This window comes from Triticum dicoccoides, chromosome 1B (assembly GCF_002162155.2).
Source record: "Triticum dicoccoides isolate Atlit2015 ecotype Zavitan chromosome 1B, WEW_v2.0, whole genome shotgun sequence".
Lineage (NCBI taxonomy): Eukaryota > Viridiplantae > Streptophyta > Magnoliopsida > Poales > Poaceae > Triticum > Triticum dicoccoides.
This window is the reverse complement of record NC_041381.1, coordinates 173,472,312-173,483,885: the sequence shown is the minus strand read 5'-3', so window position 1 is coordinate 173,483,885 and position 11,574 is coordinate 173,472,312.

Below are 11,574 nucleotides of genomic sequence, written 5' to 3'. Positions count from 1 at the left end.
AGGGGGGCACCGCACACGGCTAAGAGATCAATGATCAATTGTTGTGTCTCCATGGGGTGCCCCCCTCCCCGTATATAAAGGAGTGGAGGAGGGGAAGGGCCGGCCCTCTCTATGGCGCGCCCTAGGGGAGTCCTACTTCCACCGGGAGTAGGATTCCCCCTTTCCTAGTAGAACTAGGAGCCCTTCCAAGTAGTAGGAGTAGGAGAGAAGGAAAGGGAAAAGAGAAGAGAAGGAAGGAGGGGGCGCCGCCCCTCCCCCTAGTCCAATTCGGACTAAGCATTGGGGGGCGCGCATCCTCCCCTCTCTCTTTTCCCTAAAGCCCAATAAGGCCCATATACTCCCCGTCGAATTCCTGTAACTCTTAGGTACTCCGAAAAATATCCGAATCACTCGGAACCTTTCCGATGTCCGAATATAGTCGTCCAATATATCGATCTTTACGTCTCGACCATTTCGAGACTCCTCGTCATGTCCCCGATCTCATCCGGGACTCCGAACTACCTTCGGTACATCAAAACACATAAACTCATAATATAACCATCATCAAACTTTAAGCGTGCGGACCCTACGGGTTCGAGAACAACGTAGACATGACCGAGACACGTCTCCGGTCAATAACCAATAGCGGAACCTGGATGCTCATATTGGCTCCCACATATTCTACGAAGATCTTTATCGGTCAAACCGCATAACAACATACGTTGTTCCCTTTGTCATCGGTATGTTACTTGCCCGAGATTTGATCGTCGGTATCTCAATACCTAGTTCAATCTTGTTACCGGCAAGTCTCTTTACTCGTTCCGTAATACATCATCCCGCAACTAACTCATTAGTTACAATGCTTGCAAGGCTTATAGTGATGTGCATTACTGAGTGGGCCCAGAGATACCTCTCCGACAATCGGAGTGACCAATCCTAATCTTGAAATACACCAACCCAACAAGTACCTTCGGAGACACCTGTAGAGCACCTTTATAATCACCCAGTTACGTTGTGACGTTTGGTAGCACACAAAGTGTTCCTCTGGTAAACGGGACTTGCATAATCTCATAGTCATAGGAACATGTATAAGTCATGAAGAAAGCAATAGCAACATACTAAATGATCAAGTGCTAAGCTAACGGAATGGGTCAAGTCAATCACATCATTCTCCTAATAATGTGACCCCGTTAATCAAATGACAACTCATGTCTATGGCTAGGAAACATAACCATCTTTGTTCAACGAGCTAGTCAAGTAGAGGTATACTAGTGACACTATGTTTGTCTATGTATTCACACATGTATTATGTTTCCGGTTAATACAATTCTAGCATGGATAATAAACATTTATCATGAAATAAGGAAATAAATAATAACTTTATTATTGCCTCTAGGGCATATTTCCTTCATCCAGCGCTAGGAGCAAGTGTGCTCCTAAGGTCGGGCCACAGGCCGGAGCTCCTGAGGCAGGCGGTTGAGGGAGTTCCTCTCGAGGTTGCGTTGTGCTTGGTAGCGACGGTGCTGCTGAGGGTTTGAAGAGTCGTTCCTCGAAAATGCTAGGCTCCTGAGGCAGCCGCCTTGATGCCCTCTTGGTGATGTCATCAGCCTCTTGGTTGGTCCCACAGGGCACATGCTGCAGCTCCAGCCCCAAAAACTGCTTTTACATCTTGCGCACCTCTGCAAGATATGCCTCCATGTGCTCGTCCTTGGGCTCGTACACTTTGTTGGAGAAGTTGACGAGGAGCTGTGAGTCTCCCTTGATGCTGAGGCGCTTCACCCCCAGTGCGGCCGCGACCTTTAAGCCTGCTATAAGACCCTCGTATTCTGCTATATTGTTGGAAACCTTCTTGCCCTGTTGGAAACAGAGCTGTACGGCGTAATAAAGCTTGTCGAGTGGGGGATATAAGCACTGCGCTAGCCCCCACGCCATGTCGCGAGAATGCTCCATCGAAGTGCATAACCCAGCCGTCCGGTGCCTTGCTTCCTGGGGAAAGGGACCGATCTTCCCCTGCCTCGAGCCCTGGCGCCTCTGTCCACTCTGCCACAAAATCTGCAAGTGCGGCTCCTTTGACGACTCTGGTCGTGCTGAATTCCAACTGAAATGCTTGCAGCTTGATGTTCCATTCAACGACCCTTCCAGCGGAGTTGGGACTCCTGAGCACCCTCTCCAATGGGTAGGCTGAGACGACCTTGATGGGGTGACCTTGGAAGTAGTGCCGCAGCTTACGTGAGGCCACCAACAGCGCGAGCAAGAGCTTCTGGGGCATGGGGTACCATGCCCTTGCATCCCTTAGCACCATGCTGAAGAAATACACAGGATGCTCGACGAGGGTGGGCACGCCGACGGAGCCCGCACCCTCCGGAGAGTTGAGCGCCTCCTGGGATGTTGGAGCCCCCGGCTCCTGGCTTCTTGGTGAGGTCCCCTCAGCCCTGGGGGCGTGTTCCTGCCGAGGCTGGTCTCCATCTGTCGAGGCCATGGCCTTCGTGAGGCCTTCCTGGTCTTGCGCTGCCGCAGCCGGTCGTGACGCAGCCTTGACCTGGCGCTCCTCCCAAACCGCCACCAACGTAGCGCTGGCGGAGTAGGGCGTGGTGGCGAGGTAGAGCACCAGGGGCTCCTGGGGGCGTGGTGCCACCATCACCGGAGGGCTGGTCAGGTACTTCTTGAGATCTTGAAACGCTTCGTCGGCCTCTGGTGTCCACTCGAACGGGCCCTTCTTCTTCATCAGCTTGAAGAAGGGCAGGGCTCGCTCCCCCAACTTGGAGATGAAGTGCCCTAACGCAGTTACGCGTCCGGCGAGCTTCTGCATTTCCCTGAGGGTTTGTGGTGGACTCATGTCTTTGATTGCCTTAACCTTCTTCGGGTTGGCTCGATTCCCCTATGTGACACGAGGAAGCCCAGAAGCTTGCCAGAGGGAACACCAAATACGCACTTCTCCGGGTTGAGCCGCAGGTCCACTTCACGAAGGCTCGCAAAGGTTTCTTCCAGGTCCTGTATCAGGGTCTTCGCCTCGCAAGACTTCACCACAATGTCGTTGACGTAGGCCTCAGCGTTTCTCTCGAGCTGCCGGCCCAAGGAGATATGCATCAGTCGCTGAAAGGTTGCACCCATGTTATGCAACCCGAATGGCATGCAGGTGTAGCAGTACACTCCGCACGGGGTCAGGAAGGCCGTCTTCTATTGCCATCTTGATTTGGTGGTAGCCCGAGAAGGCATCCAGGAAGCACAACAGGTTGCACTCAGCGGTGGATTCGACAATTTGGTCGATGCGGGGGAGCGGGAACGGATCCTGAGGGTAGGCCTTGTTGAGATTGGTGAAGTCGACGCACATGCGCTCCTTACCTCCCTTCTTCGGCACAACAACAGGGTTTGCCAGCCATTCAGGGTAGCGGACCTCGTGAATGACACCTGCAGCTTCCAGCTTGCGGGTTTCTTGGACGATGAAGGCCTGCTTCTTGGTGGACTGCCGCCTTGCTTTCTGCTTCACGGGGCGCACATTGGGGCACATGTTCTGGTGATGCTCGATTACTTGCCTTGGGACCCCTGCTAGCTTCTTGGGTTCCCACGCGAACACCTCCTTGTTCGCGCGCAGGAATTTCACCAGGGCCTCCTCCTGGTCGGGGTCGATATTGGTGTCTATGGTGAAGGTGGAGCCGGAGGATCCGTCCTCATCAACTGGTACCTGCTTAGTCTCCGCCTTGTCCTGGGTGAACAGCTGCTTCTTCTTGGTTGGTGCAACCCCCTTGGCCTTGGGGGTGTCGGTGCTGGTGGGCTGCGCCACAACGGCTGTCTTGAAGGCGAGCTGGAGCACCTGCAGAGCATCTTTCGTACCTCCAACTACGGTGAGGACGCTGCTGCTCCCGGGCATCTTCATGAGGTTGTAGGCCGGGTGAGTCGCTGCCATGAACTGGGCCAAAGCAGGGTAGCCGAGGATGGCGTTGTACAGGAGGCCGATGCGGGTGAGGGAGTCCGGGACTAGGGGGTGTCTGGACAGCCGGACTATCATCGTCAGCCGGACTCCAAGACTATGAAGATACAAGATTGAAGACTTCGTCCCGTGTCCGGATGGGACTTTCCTTGGCGTGGAAGGCAAGCTTGGCGATACGGATATGTAGATCTCCTACCATTGTAACCGACTCTGTGTAACCCTAGCCCTCTCCGGTGTCTATATAAACCGGAGGGCTTTAGTCCGTAGGACAGAACAACCATTACAACAATCATACCATAGGCTAGCTTCTAGGGTTTAGCCTCCTTGATCTCGTGGTAGATCCACTCTTGTACTACCCATATCATCAATATCAATCAAGCAGGAGTAGGGTTTTACCTCCATCGAGAGGGCCCGAACCTGGGTAAAAACATCGCGTCCCTTGTCTCCTGTTACCATCCGCCTAGACGCACAGTTCGGGACCCCCTACCCGAGATCAGCCGGTTTTGACACCGACATTGGTGCTTTCATTGAGAGTTCCTCTGTGTTGTCACCGATAGGCTTGATGGCTTCTTCAATCAACAACAACACCGTCCAGGGTGAGACTTTTCTCCCCGGACAGATCTTCGTATTCGGCGGCTTCGCACTGCGGGCCAATTCACTTGGCCATCTGGAGCAGATCGAAAGCTACGCCCCTGGCCGTCAGGTCAGATTTGGAAGCCTAAACTTCACGGCGGATATCCGCGGGGACTTGATCTTCGACGGATCTGAGCCGCAGCCGAGCGTGCCGCACTGTCACGATGGGTATGATCTAGCTCTGCCGCCGGACAGTACCCTGGAGGCCGCACACGAATCCGCTCCGACCCATAATTCGGAGCCGATCGCGCAGATCGAGGATGGGTGGCTGGACACCGCCTCGGGAGCTGCAACTTTGACAGCGATGGAGCCGAACATTGACCTCGTCCCTTATAAAGCTCGTGACTCCGAGGTGCCGGACTCCCTGCCGGACTCCGAACCTCCTGCTCCCCTGCCAATCGAATCTGATTGGGCGCCGATCATGGAGTTCACTGCTGCGGACGTCTTTCAGCACTCACCCTTTGGCGACATCTTAAATTTGCTAAAGCATCTCTCGCTATCCGGAGAGCCCTGGCCGGACTATGGCCAGGATGGTTGGGATGCGGACGACGAAGAAGTTCAAACCCCACCCACCATCCACTTTGTAGCCACTGTCGACGATCTAACCGACATGCTAGACTACGACTCCGAAGACATCGACGGTATGGACGACGATGCCGGAGACGATCAAGAACCAGCGCCTACAGGGCACTGGAAGACCACCTCATCATATGACATATATATGGTGGACACCCCGAAAGATGGGGATGGCGAAGAAGCAGCGGAGGCAGATTCCTTAAAGAAACAGCCCAAGCGCCGACGTCAGCGGCGCCGCTCTAAATCCCGCCACAGCAAGAATGGAGATTCCGGCACAGGAGATAATAACACCCCAGAAAGTGTCGAAGACAACCCCCTCCAGCAAGATTCAGCGCAGGAGGATGCAGAAGCAAGCCCTCACGAGAGAGCGGCAGATGAAGAGGTCGAGGATGATAATTACATACCTCCCCCCGGAGATGAGGCAAGCCTCGACGACGACGAATTCGTCGTGCCTGAGGATCCCGTCGAACAAGAGCGTTTCAAACGCAGGCTAATGGCCACAACAAATAGCCTAAAGAAAAAGCAGCAGCAGCTTCAAGCTGATCAAGACCTGCTGGCCGACAGATGGACCGAGGTCCTCGCGGCCGAAGAGTACAAACTCGAACGCCCCTCCAAAATTTACCCAAAACGCAAGTTGCTCCCCCGATTAGAGGAGGAAGCATACATACCTTCATCACCAGCGCATAATACGACCGACCGACCACCCCGTGGTCGGGACAGAGAGGCACCGAGGCCCTCCACCAAGACCGTACCCCAGCATCGCTCCAAAAGTACGAAGCCACGAGGGAACGCGCCGGACTTGCGGGATATATTGGAGGGCAAGGCAAGACAATCCAGATCTATCTATGGATCACGAGGGCGCCCCACGACCCACGACGAATACCGTCACGCCGGATACAACAACTCCGGCCGGGCCAAACATAGTAGACAACGCTCCCTTGAGCTACGTCGTGATATTGCTCAATACAGAGGCGCCGCACACCCGCTATGCTTCACTGACGAAGTAATGGATCATCAAATCCCTGAAGGGTTTAAACCCGTAAACATTGAATCCTGCGATGGCATAACAGACCCCGCGGTTTGGATCAAAGATTATCTCCTTCATATCCATATGGTCCGCGGTGACGATCACCACGCCATCAAATATCTCCAGCTCAAGCTTAAAGGACCAGCTCGGCATTGGCTTAATAGCCTGCCCGCAGAGTCAATTGGGTGTTGGGAGGACCTGGAAGCCGCATTCCTCGACAACTTCCAGGGCACATATGTGCGACCACCAGACGCCGATGACCTAAGCCACATAATCCAGTAGCCAGACGAATCGGCCAGGCAATTCTGGACACGGTTCTTAACAAAGAAAAATCAAATCATCGACTGTCTGGATGGAGAGGCCCTCGCAGCCTTCAAACATAACATCCGCGACGAGTGGCTAGCCCGGCACCTAGGACAGGAAAAGCCGAAATCTATGGCAGCCCTCACATCATTAATGACCCGCTTCTGTGCGGGAGAGGATAGCTGGCTAGCTCGCAGCAACAACCTCAGTAAAAATGCTGGCAGTCCGGATACTAAGGACCACAATGGCAGGTCGCGCCGAAGCAAAAACAAACACCGCGTTAACGGCGATAACAATGAGGATACAGCAGTCAACGCCGGATTCCGAGGCTCTAAACCCGGTCAGCGGAAGAAGCCATTCAAAAGAACCACCCCAGGTCCGTCCAATTTGGACTGAATACTCGACCGCTCTTGCCAGATACATGGCACCCCCGAAAAACCAGCTAACCACACCAACAGAGATTGTTGGGTATTCAAGCAGGCAGGCAAGTTAATTGCCGAAAACAATGACAAGGGGCTGCACAGCGATGACGAGGAAGAGACCCGGCCACCGAACAGTAGAGGACAAAAGGGTTTCCCCCACAAGTGCGGACGGTAAACATGATATACGCAACCCACATACCCAAGAGGGAGCGGAAGCGTGCACTAAGGGACATATATGCGATGGAGCCAGTCGCCCCGAAGTTCAATCCATGGTCCTCTTGTCCGATCACTTTCGATCGAAGAGACCATCTGACCAGTATCCACCATGGAGGATTCGCCGCATTGGTTTTAGACCCAATCGTTGATGGATTTCACCTTACGAGAGTCCTGATGGACGGCGGCAGTAGCCTGAACCTGCTTTATCAGGATACAGTGCGCAAGATGGGCATAGACCCCTCAAGGATTAAACCTACAAAGACGACCTTCAAAGGCGTCATACCAGGTGTTGAGGCCAATTGTACAGGCTCAGTCACACTGGAAGTGGTCTTCGGATCCCCGGATAATTTCTGAAGCGAGGAGTTAATCTTCGACATAGTTCCGTTCCGCAGCGGCTATCACGCTCTGCTCGGACGAACCACGTTCGCAAAGTTCAACGCGGTGCCGCATTATGCATACCTCAAGCTCAAGATGCCAGGCCCTCGTGGAGTCATCACGGTCAACGGAAATACAGAACGCTCCCTCAGAACGGAGGAACATACAGTGGCTCTCGCGGCAGAAGTACAGAGCAGCCTTCTAAGGCAATTTTCGAGTCCGGCCGTTAAACGACCGGACACGGCCAAACGCGCCCGGAGCAACATCAATCAAGACCACCTGGCACATTCCGAGCACGTGTAGCAATGCGGCCCCAACCCCAGCCCTCGCATGATTGCAAGACCAACTCTCTGCGTACATCATTACGCTCTGGAGATACCATGGGCATAGGGGGAGGGGCACGACCACAACAGACCTAGAGTGCGGCTCGACCACACCAGGGGCTCCCAAGTGTGTCGCTCTTCTTATTTTTATTTTCCTTCTTTTTATACACAGGACTCCGTTCGCCAGAGGCCCTGTCCGGCGGTGAACCCGCCGAACTCACGATGCAACAGCCAGGGACGAAAAAAGGCTGCGACAAACACTCAGGTGGTCTCCATTACGAGCATTAAATTTGATTATATACACCAGTCCGCAGCCCACCCCTGGAGGGGGACATGTTTAATTAGTCCAATCCCTTGCTTACCGCACTATTTGTATCATTCCGCACTCATAGCAGAATTCCTTGAATAAATAATGCAGCACTTTTTGCCTATAATTGCATTACTTTACATATATGTTCATTAATGACATTTTTGCACCCGTATATTTTGGTATGGCCGAATACACCAGGGGCTTACGTTCCCCGCATTATGGTGTGATAAGTCCGAACACTTTCACAAGTGCGGCACCCCGAACTTATAGCATTATATGAATCGGCTCCGAATCATGTCTTGGGTTAATAGTTGGGTTTGCTCGGCTCCCATGTTTTGGTACCTTACGTTCCGTTCTGTCGGCTAAGATAGCACTGGGAGAACCACTGCCATTGCGCCCCGGTTGAGCTGGGCGAGCGCCTCAGTGGAGAAACCTAAAACTGACTGGCATGATAAGGCGAGAGACTGGTCGCTGTTCGAGAGGTCTTTTCGAGTCCCTAAAGACTTATGCCGCTTCGAGCGAAGAACCGGATAATGTCCGACCAAGGCGTGGATAGCGCCCCGAACTCGCTAACGATTGGGTCTTCCGAATACTAGGGGCTTCGCCGAAATTTAAAATTATAGAATTCTATGGCTAAGTGAGAGTGTTCAAGCATTATAAGTCTGGTTGCCTTGTTCGTTGTGTTGAGCGCCTCCCTAGATGGACCCAAAAATGGGAACAAGAGTGCTCAAGTTTATCCCGAATACCCCAGCACTAGTGGCATAGGGGCTGAAGCCGACGACTTGCCATCTCTCAGATTTTATAAACGGCCGCACAGAAGGTAATATTTTAAATTAAACAAGCGTTGCTTAGCGCATATGAACAAAGTTTTCAGCGCACAGGATAACACATAGCGAGTTTACTCAATAATTACATCTCTGGGGCACTCATCCGCAATATTGCGGGCACCCTTCAGGAGAGTCTTATAGTACATCTCGGGCGTACGATACTCCTTGCCCGCTGGCGGCACGTCAGTGATAAGCCTCTCCGCATCCAGCCTGCCCCAGTGCACCTTTGCGCGGGCAAGGGCCCGACAAGCACCTTCAATACAGGCGGAGCGCTTGATGACCTCCACCCATGGGCACGCATCCACCAGCCGCCGCACGAGGCCGAAATAGCTCCCAGGCATGGCCTCTCCAGGCCACAGCCGGACTATGAGGCCCTTCATGGCCTGCTTGGCTACCTTGTGGAGCTCGACCAGCTGCTTCAGCTGGTCGCTAGGGGGCACCGGATGGCCGGCCTCAGCGTACTGAGACCAGAAGACCTTCTCCGTTGAGCTCCCCTCCTCGCCACGGTAGAATGCGGCGGCATCGGACACACTGCGAGGCAGATCTGCAAACGCCCCTGGAGAGCTCCAAATTCGGGTAAGTATCAGGAAGTTTACATTAACATGCTTGCTTTGCATGAAAAATGCCTTACCCACCGCTATTTTCTTCACATCCTCAACCTCCTGAAGGGCCTTATGGGCCTCGGCCTTGGCAGCTTTGGCACTTTCTAGAGCCGAGGCAAGCTCGGACTCTTGAGTCTTTGAGTCGCGCTCCAAACTCTCATGCTTTTCCATGAGAGCCTGGAGCTCTTGCCGCACCTCCTCCACCCGCGCCTCCTGCTTCTCTCACTCTGCCCGTTCCGCGGCCGCATTGCATTCGGCCGCGGACACAGCCTCCTTCAGGGTTGCCAACTCGTTTGTGCCCCCTGCAGTACCCACGTTATCCTTGTTATTTTTATTGCAACCTAAATCCTTTTCTGTAAGGTAACTATTCAAAGTGGTGTTACTCACCTTCTTTGTCCTTGAGCTGCTTCTTGGCACGGCTGAGCTCTTGCTCGGACCGCTCAAGGTCCTGCTTCAAAGCACCGACCTCCGCAGTCAGTGCGGCAGAGGTCAGCAGTGCAGCCTGCAAACCCATATTGACATAATTTTTAGCAACCCTGCGTATATCTTTTTAGATCCTCAGTCCGGCTTTTCTTTCCGAACACCGAACCGAGCATCAGGGGCTACTGTCTATGCAGTATTACATTGCATATTTTTAACTTCTTACCTCAAAGCCTGTTAGAAGGCTACTACAGGCTTCGGTCAGCCCGCTCTTGGAGAGCTGAACCTTCTAAATCACCGCACTCATAATAGTGCAGTGTTCTTCCTCGATGGAAGCACCTTTGAGCGCCTCCAACAAGTTGTCCGGCGCCTCCGGTTGGACGGGGGCCGCCGGCGTCACGGTCTTGCCCTTCTTGCGAAGGGGCCGCCTGCCGGACTCCGAAACCATTGCAGGTTCCGGCGCAAAGTCCGGGAGGCTGCCTTGTGGCGCCTCCGGAGCCTCCTCCTGATGGGTCCCTTCCCGGGATCCCACCTCGGCGTCCTCAGTGTTGCGAGGGGTGGAGGCAGTCGGGATGGAATCTACATCCGACGGAGCCAACGACCCGCTCGATGAAGCGGGGAGATCATCATCGGCCGGACTGAAGGTAGTGTGCGGCATTAGAAGGACACTATGTGACACAAAAGAGAAATTATAAATCATTCAGGAATCCGGATACTTACGATCTTGCCGGAGGCCTGGCCCTTGAGGGCCACTCTTCGTCGCCAACATTGGTGTTGGCGGAGCTGTCCGGGGGAATAGTCCTTCCCCTCTTGGACCTTTTGGCCTCCCTTGTCGGGGAAGCCTTCCTCTTCCTCTCTCCTTCCTTTGGGAGAGGGTCTTCTTCCTCCTCCTCGCCTTCGGGGGAGGAGTCCGCCCCGGAATCGTCGGACACCTGAAAACAGGAACTCTTTCGAGTACCCGTGGCCTCCTTCTTGGCCTTCTTCTCCGGCACCACATGCGGTGCCGGAACCAGCAGCCCCACTAGACGTGCGTCTACTAGGTTTTCTGGCATGGGATCCGGGCAGATGATCTGCTCGGCCTTCTTCATCCAGTCCTGTCAAAGGAAAAGGGAGATTGAAACCCGCGTAGGGTCAAACTATTAAAAACAAGTGTCCCGTAAAGGGGTAGAATCACTTACCTCGTCAGCTGGACGCTGCGAGCGAAATCCGCGATCTTCAGTAGCGGATGCGGGAGCTTCGGCGCCCTTAAATAGCACCCTCCAGGCGCCTTCGTACGTCGTGTCGAAGAGCCCGCTCAATGCCTGGTGCTGTGCCGGATTGAACTCCCACAATTTAAATGCCCGCTGTTGGCAGGGGAGAATCCGGCAGATGAGCATGACTTGGACCACATTGACAAGCCTGAGCTTTTTGTTCGCCAACTTTTGGATACAGGCTTGGAGTCCTGTCAGCTCCTCCGAACTACCCCATAGCAAGTCCTTCTCTTTCCAGGAGGTGAGCTGCACGGGGATACCAGATCTGAACTCGGGGGCCGCCGCCCACTTAGGGTCGCGCGGCTCGGTGATGTAGAACCACCATGATTGCCACCCCTTGACGGACTCCGCGAAGGCCCCTTCGAGCCAGATCACGTTGGACA